Consider the following 8,852-nt stretch of genomic DNA (forward strand, 5'->3'; position numbering starts at 1 on the left):
TGTCTCTGTGACATGGAGCATTGGAATATTTCAGCTGCAGCCAGCAAAAACCCATCAGAATGACGGCTATCGGTGGGAACCGCAGGTCATTTGACTTTAGTCAATCTGTTAAATGTTATATGATTTCTTGCAATCTAATAAAAACTATGAATAAATGTGGGAAATAGGAAATAAAAAGAAGCAAAATGACCAAATAAAACTCCCATCAATACTGTAAATTTAAAGATGTCAAGAATGGAATATGAGCTTAAATGCAATCAAACATAAAGTGAAAAGGCCTCCTTTAATTTTACTGCAAAAATAAACACAAAATCAAGAGCGACACGCGCCAAAAACGTCTCATTCTCTCTTCTGTCTCCACTCATTCTTTTATATTCTCTTAAGATAATGGGGACGGGGTCGTGTGATAACAAAACAACCTAATTGGGGACTATATTTTTGTTGCAAGAACTTTGGTTCTTCAGAAATTTCTATGTTGGCTTCCACAGATTGTGCATCCACTAGAAACTCAGTGTTTTTGAGGAACTACCAGGAGTGGCTGGAGTGGAGCCCAATGACGCTATAGCTACATATAGCTACATATAGATCACCGTTTGTCACAGCTCCATTCCCCCAGTTCCCTCCTGTTCCTCTGCCTCTGCTCCACTCACCTGCAGCACAGCTGCAGCTCATTCCCAATCAGTCCTGCTATCAGCCTCCCCTGCACTCTCACTCTTTGCCAGATTGTTCTTCTGCTTTGATGTGAGACTTTCCAGAGTTATTTCCCTGCCGGATTACCTGTTACCGACCCTGCCTGTCTCCGTTCTGCCTGCCTTGCCTGTTCTCTGGACAACCTACCTGCTTTCTGCCCCTGACTACGACTTCTGCCTCAGCGTTTCTGATTCCTGTCTGCTCACCTGGTTTAGACTTCTCCGCCTGGCCCCGACTTCGCTGCTGCTCGTCCCCAGTCTGCTCCGCTACATCGTCAGCCTCCTCTCCTGTAAGCCCCTTTCTGTCACTCCTGCCCGCTGTCAGCGGAACTGCACGGTTCCGAGGATTTACGTCCTTCCCCCTTGGTTCCGCATTCCGGCTCTGCTCGACCCACTCCCCGAGCCTGCAACCCATAGACTTTGTGTGGGCCCTGAGCCTGAAGAACGGACTATTTCCTGTGTTTCCTTAGTGTCTGCCTGAGTTCCTGTTTGCCCGTGTGCTAATAAAAGTCAGAACACAGAGGAACTCTTTTATTGGGGGCAGAAAAGGTACATTTTTATCTGGTAAAATTCAGTCAAAAGAGCACTAAAAGCATGAATAAACTGAATCATGTAGATTCTAATGACATAAGCTGGAGCTCCTCCAGTTACAGCCCATAATGAGGCTGCAACTGTTTCTGTGAAAGTGAACTTTTATACAGTTTACATTCTGCAGATTTCTGTCAAATTTCAATGCAAACATTCACGTTAATCGATATAATAGAAATCTGTTACACATCATGGATCAGTCAGTAATCTTGGACAACAGCAACGTTTAATCCTGGATCACTGCTCCATATATTTAAATGAACAAAGACGGCTGATACTGATTTAAGACAGAATTTGTGCATTTTGATGATCACATTCATCGGATTTTTAACCACTGATGGAAACATCCTGATTCATTTAAATCAGGGGTGTCAAAGTCAAATGGGCGGAGGGCCAAATAAAAAATGTAGCTCCAAGCCGAGGGCCAGACTGATCCAATGTTCATTGGAAAATTTTAAAATGACGGCATATAGTCTAGTGCAGGGGTCACCAACCTTTTTGAGACGGAGAGCTACTTCCTGGGTGCTGAATCATGTGAAGGGCTACCAGTTTGATACACACTTCTGAAATAGCCAATTTGCTCAATTTACCTTTAACTAAATGTCATTATTAATAGTTAGTGATATTCATCTCTGCAAAGACACTGATCATGTTAATGATTTCTCACAATCAATATCAACAATGATTTAACAAGATCGGGAACAGATAAATATCAATATGCAACACTTTATTTCTATATTTTGTCTTACTGCAAGTGTTTTTCAAATTGAAATAAAAATGTTCAAAACCATTTTAAAATGATCACTTCTCCAACAGTCCTAGGAAATCACAATGTCCCATTTTTACCAGCCACTGACATTTTTTACCAAATCATGAATTACTTTGCACCACGTTTGTACAAATAATAAATCATGTAAAATACAAAAATAAACTTTCAGATTTTAAAATAAATCTGATTACGTTTTGAACTTCACACTTAAGTCTGCAGATTTTTTTCATATTAACATTTTAACATAAACAATTGTTACATTTTACAAACACATTTGACAAATTCTGAAGGAGACACCAAATCTGGTGTCCGTTTCTTTGTCCGTTGGGGGGAAGCCTGGCGTTGCTGCTGTTACCAGTGTGTTGTCCTCTGGTGGGGAACTTGACAGTGCAGCTCTGAGTGAGTCTGGCAGATGTGCATCAGGGAGGCGTCTTCTGTGTTGGTTCTTGATGAAGTTCATGTCAGAAAAGGCTGATTCACAAAGAGAGGTCGAACCCAAAAGGCTTGCAACCTTCATAGCTGCTGTACATACACCACTGTACTTTTCTGTGTCAACAAGGCACCAAAAGTTTGGTGCAGCCTGAGAGGCTTTGAGCTGCAGCTCATTTCACAATGGTACAATTTCAATTTGCATCTGTGCAGCATCCAGGCTGAAGGTTGCACTGAACTGCTGAGCAATGCATGATATGTCCACGTTCATGAAAGGGTTAGAAATGAAGGACACACATGGCTCAAGCTGATCCAGGTCACAAAACCTGTTCTCAAACTCTTGCCCAAGTCTTTTTATGAGCTGAGAGCACTTTTCTGCGCTTTAGTCCAAAGCCTCACATGCAGAAGCGTTGTCTCTCAGCACCATCTGCACAGAGGGGAAGTGCAGCACCTTTTTTGTCTGTATATGCATCGAGAAAATGTTCATCTTGGCTTTAAATGCATTTACAGCACTGATCCTATCAGCAACAGTCTCACCTTTGCCTTGCAGCTCCCAGTTCAAACTGTTCCGTTTCCCAGTAATGTCCGTTAAAAATGCAAGGTCCAGTGTCCAGTCAGTGTCCTCCAGCAGCGCGGCGTCTTCCCCTCTGGACTGCATGAACTCTTTTATTTCACTCAAAAGGGACAAAAAAGGAAGCAGAATCCGTCCCCTGCTGAGCCATCGGATTTCTGTGTGTAGGAGCAGGTCACCATATTCAGTTGGCAGCTCCTCCAACAGAACCTTGAATGTTCTGAGCTGTTTGGCTCTGGAGCGGATGCTGTTTCTGATCTTCACCACAGGAGTCATCACGTGCTCAAAGCCCATCACTCTGGCACATGAGGCCTACAGACAGCAGGAGCCCCGTCTGTAGTGGGCCGCTCACAGCGGGAGCCCCGTCTGTAGCGGGCCGCTCACAGCGGGAGCCCCGTCTGTAGCGGGCCGCTCACAGCGGGAGCCCCGTCTGTAGCGGGCCGCTCACAGCGGGAGCCCCGTCTGTCGTCACTGATACCAGCTTTTCCAGCGGCACTTTTTTCTCCACCAAAAACTCCTTCACCGCGTTATATATGTCAACTCCCCTCATTATATATGTCAACTCCCCTCGTTATATATGTCAACTCCCCTCGTAGTTGTCTTTAGGGGCAGTAGTGTGAGAAGTTCTTCTCTTGTGGAGAAAGAAACTTTCGTGGTGAAAATGATGTGTCTTCTTTCTTTTTTCTGCCATCTTTTTATGGGTCAGTCGTCTCCTCGTTCTGGCTGCGCCCGCTAGGCTGTTTGGTCGTAGCGATCTGCGTAGACGCTACGTTTTGGTCATGCGCATCATACTGACCTTTGAACTATACTAGGTCAAAGTTGATTTATATTAAACATTTTTTTAAATATATTGTTATTTCCAGTTTATGTGTAAGTGTGATTTAAACAAGAATCGCAAAAAAAATAAATTAGATGCAGCTCATTGGTCAGTGGTGCTATTTGAGCTATTTTTAGAACAGGCCGGTGGGCGACTCAGGTGGTTCTGACGGGCGACCGGGTGCCCGCGGGCAACGTGTTGGTGACCCCTGGTCTAGTGAAGCAAACTGAACCAACTGAAAACCTAACAAATATTTTACAATATGATCAGATAAATAAAGCAATAGTTTCTTATGGCTCTGTCAGTCATTTTTAATTTTCAAGAGGCACAAAAGACAAATTTGCTTTCTATAAAAATCCCCATAACATGAACATTAAATGAATGAAGCGGTATTATTCAAGGCACCATCAGTAGATTTTCTCATTTAGCAAAAGTGGGCTAAATTTACTTCAAAGAAAAAAATTATAACAGCAATTTTCTATCATTCACTCAACTGAAATATTTTTAGAACATAATTGGATTGAAATACAATAACATAAAGTGCAAAAATCTATGAACCAAAAACAACACTTTCTTCAAGGAAAAGGCACATGTGCAGTGAAAAATATTTACCTTTAACTTTTAAACTTGAAGTGAGTAATAATTGTAAATGTGTTATTGCACCTTAATGTTCACTTGTTTGAGGCTGATACTTGGTGGTGTCTCATCTTTTGGACGAGTTCATCAATGTTGGGGGTCCGGCTCTGAGCTGAGGAACTCCTCACAATTGAGTGAAGGTGTTCAGCAGGAAGTCCACTTCTGTGTGATGTTGTGTTCAGCTTCATCAAAGAAAGCAGTTGTTCCCGCAGGTCTGTGCTGCCAAACACAGGCAACGTTGGAGCAGCCTGGATGTGTGTCGGGGAGGAAACGGGCAAACTCCGCAGCACCCACTGCCCCATGTGTTGCCTTCAGGGCATCACTGCATTGGAGCTCAATCACCTCCATTTGGAGCTTTGGTGCTGAGCTTTCCACCTCAACCTCAAACGGACGGCTGAGCAGTTCAAACCTGCTTTTTGGTGCTTTTAAGTCAGTGACTCGGCGTGGGAAGTCAGCGGCGAGAACACTCATTTAATCAGCAAACTGTGCGCTCGGGAACACACTGGTAGAGAGCTTCTCTTTCAGGGTCTGGCAGCTGGGAAAGTGGCTCAAGTTTCCTTTGTGCATCTGTGCCTCCCACAGAGTCCGTTTGGTTCTAAAGGCCTTCGCTGTACTGTACATATCAGAGGGGACACCACCCCGACCCTGCAGCTGCAGCTTCATTGCATTCAGATGACTCGGAATGTCCCACAGAAAAGCCGTTTCACACAAGAACCTTTGGTCTGGGAGTTGAGTCGTGTCTTTCCCTTTGCTGTCCAAGAACATCCGATCTCCTCAGGAAGCTGGAAACATCTTTGCAGCACCTTTCCCTGGCTTAGCCATCGCACCTCAGTGTGAGGGGGCAAATCACCATGCTGCGTTTCCCACTGGCTCAGAAACACCTTGAACTGGCGCTGAATTAAACCTTTGGCTCTGATAAAGTTCACTGCGTGCGTGATGGTGAACATTCCATGTTCCATGTTCAGGGCTTCAGCACACAACGATTCCAGGTGTATGATGCAATGATGAGCTGTCAGTTCAGCCGTAACGTTTTCCTCCTGCATCTTCTCCCGTATCTTGGCCACCAGTCCACTCCTGTGTCCACACATGGCAGGTGCTCCGTCTGTTGTCCAACCCACCAGTTTTTCCCGAGGCAGCTCCATCTCATTTCCACATCTTGACACCTCTTCATACAAATCCTGTCCTGTGGTTGTGCCGTGCACAGGACGCAACGCCAGAAACTCCTCTGTCACGTTGAGGCTGGAGTCCCCTCTAATGTCGCTGCTCTCATCCACAGCCAGGGAAGATGCCATGAAATCTTTCCCCTTTTTCTCCAGCTGCTCTTTTAGATTGAGGGACAACAATGGTGTTTCTGCTCAGGCTCCCGTTTAAAAAGAGTTGCCTTTTGTCTGGGCAAACTTGCTCACAAACTTTAAGCATGCAGTGTTTGATGAAATCCCCCTCTGGAAATGGCCGGGCTGATTGAGCGATCTCTTCTGCCAGAATCAAACTGGCCTTGACAGCAGCCTCGCTTTGAGATTTGGCTTTTCTGAACCGAGCCTGTCCAGATTTGAGGCCTGGTTTTAATTCCTCAACCTTCTGTAGCTTTTGTTCCATGTCCATATTCTTGTCTTTGTCCGCGTGTTTAGCTTCATGATGCCGTCTCAGATGATATTCTTTCATTACCGCCACCCTTTCTCCACACAGAAGACACCCAGGTTTCCCAGCTGCCTCCGTGAACATGTACTCCCACTCCCACCTTGTTTGAACCCCCGGTTCTCAGTGTCCACCTTCCGTTTTGCCATTTTATGGGTATCTGAAAGTTAACTTTTGCTGTTATGCTAATGACTACTGATAAATAATGAAATGAAGCCACCTCCCGCTCAGACTGTCACCGTTGCATTGTGGGAAATGTAGTATTGGCCTGTGTAAAACATCTGCGGCCTGTGGGCCGGTTCTAATAATAAATCAATATCATCCCGGGGGCCATAGAAAACCCTCGACCTTGACTCTGACATATGAGCTTTAAATGATTTCTTTTGACTCCCATTTATTTGGCTGTTTGGATATCATCTTTGCTAGTGTGTGTGCGCACGCTCTATGGAACTGGCATAAAGGATGTTAAAATTAGTCTAAATTAGTCTAAATTAAATAAAAATTCATCCATTCATCATTCCAAACAGGCGGTGTTTGATTAGAAACTCTTTCTGAGCTCTGGTGCTCTGAAACATCTCCGCTTCCATTTTCAGCTGTTTTTATTCTCAATAACATCAAATCATCCATCCATCCAAATCGTGGTCCTGTTGGACCACCAAAGGACAAACACTTTCCATTTAGCACGGACAAAAAAACCCAAATCCTGTTTAGCAATAAAGCTGTGGGGAGAGTTTGAGGAGCGTTTTTGAGGAACACGCTGCCATATTGGGTCCAAGCTGCTGGGGTTTTTGTTGTTTCCAGGTGAATCGGTGGGCAGCGGCGTTACCGCCTGTCTCTGCCTCCCTCCCCCCCCCCCCCCCCTCTCTCTCCCCGTGGTCGTGGTCACGCCGGGCATCTTCACTGGTCCCGTTTTAAACAGGTTCTGTTGGGAACAGGTGTTCTCCAGAACTGTATTCCAGGCTGCTGTGCTGAAGGGCTGTTTTCAGTAGCAATAGAGCCAGAGTGTGCCTGCTTCATATGAACCCCCCCAGGCCGTGCTTTCCTCCTGGCTGAGCCATAATCAGCTCTGGATGGACTGGTTCACGCTTGGACTGAGTCAAGATTTGATAGCTTGACTGATTCTTCCAGTTTTTGATCAAACCCCCATCTGCTGATTCCAGGAGATCTTTAAAGGATCTCAGAGCTTCAGATTTATGAAGCCTGCTCAGCCCCCGGCAGTGCAGATTAAACCATTTCATTCCTTCAAAAAAGCAGAACATGAAGCTCCAGAAAAGGTTTTTGGATCAAGTTTCCAACAGAACGAGGACAAGTGGGTAAAAGCGCCACTTTAAAGCCTCCACGCCTCAGAAAACATCCACCTTTAGGATGCCTGACTTCATTTACACTGCTCCTGGTTTCACAATGGTCGTCAAACTGGTTTCACCAGCTTCACATCAGTCGCTCAGAAAGCTCATATTTGGAGATAGTTGCCTTTTTCGGATTGTCTCGCCCCGAATTTCAGATGGGAAGAATTTTTTTTTCTTTTTCCTTTGGAAGACAAAATGTTCAACATGATAATTTTTGAAGAGATGAAAATACGACACTAGAGGTCAGAAGGTTGGGCGGAAGTTTTCTGGTCTTGTGGAAGGATGAAACCTTTGAACTCTGACAGTTCAAAGCTGAAGAATGAGATGATCCTCCCCAAAGGGATGGCGAGGTGCAGACAATAAACCTGAGTGTTTTTGTGTCCGATTATTAACATGTTCCATGCTTTTCCTTCTGCAACAGTTCATCACACCTGCTCAGTGAAACCTCGGTGTAAAGGAGGTGAAGCCGTGCCTCAGTGACTCTACTTTGGTGTTTTAGAAACTAACAGTTATTAGATGAATATACAGTGTGCACGTACGCGCAAACGTGTGTATAAACACTTAATACACACGTGTGCGTGTATGTAGACTTTTTAGTATTTTGCAGATACGTGTCTGTATATAAACCAGATCCTCCTGTAATAAAGAACTAAAGGCTGACTGTTGTCACGTGACCTGTCTCCGTCTGTGTCCGATGATGGAACCTGCCTGGAACATCTGGTCCACAGAAAAAGCAAAACAGCTCACAGAACTGGTCCAGTTTAGCCCCAAAAATGACAATAAATAATGAAAATGTGTGACGCAGTAGAAAAATGGACGAACTTTCTATTGGTCATTGACAGTTTCAGTCGTCATCAGAATTAATCAGAAATATTTAAACCAACAAACTAGACACAGAACCGCAAAGTTTAGAGCTTAAAGGGAGCGACAGGTGAAGATTTAAAGCTCAACTCAGCTGAAGAAGTTCCAAAAAGGAGAAATATCATGTGATGCTTTGCCGTCACCCGGTGGACACGCGTGGATCTACAGACAATAGTTAAACGCGCTCCGACACATTCTGACCTCTGCTGCTCCTCCTGGACTCCAGGGCTGCAGAAATATGCTGCTTTTACAAGTCTTTCAAAATCTGTGAAGCATCATGAATCTTATTTATTTAACCAGGTTGAATACTGGTGGAGAATGGTGTCCGAAAAGCGTCTTTATTTTAAACAGTTCGGTCCGCGTTCACAGAGAGGCGGAGAGACCTCGAGAGAGTCCAAAACACGTCCGCTCGGAAAACTCTCAAAAATAGTCAAGCCACAGAAGTCAGGGTTTGGCGATGAGGCCGAAAACACTCCGCCGCTGGCAGACGGGAGTTATGTCCTTAAATGGG

General features: G+C 44.7%; 1 pseudogene; it reads right to left on the reverse strand.

Annotated features, from left to right (window-relative positions):
- Nucleotides 1-4,534: 4,534 nt before the first annotated feature.
- Nucleotides 4,535-6,283, reverse strand: LOC115251239 (general transcription factor II-I repeat domain-containing protein 2-like; annotated as a pseudogene).
- Nucleotides 6,284-8,852: the final 2,569 nt, after the last annotated feature.

The sequence above is a fragment of the Takifugu rubripes genome, chromosome 10 (assembly GCF_901000725.2).
Source record: "Takifugu rubripes chromosome 10, fTakRub1.2, whole genome shotgun sequence".
Lineage (NCBI taxonomy): Eukaryota > Metazoa > Chordata > Actinopteri > Tetraodontiformes > Tetraodontidae > Takifugu > Takifugu rubripes.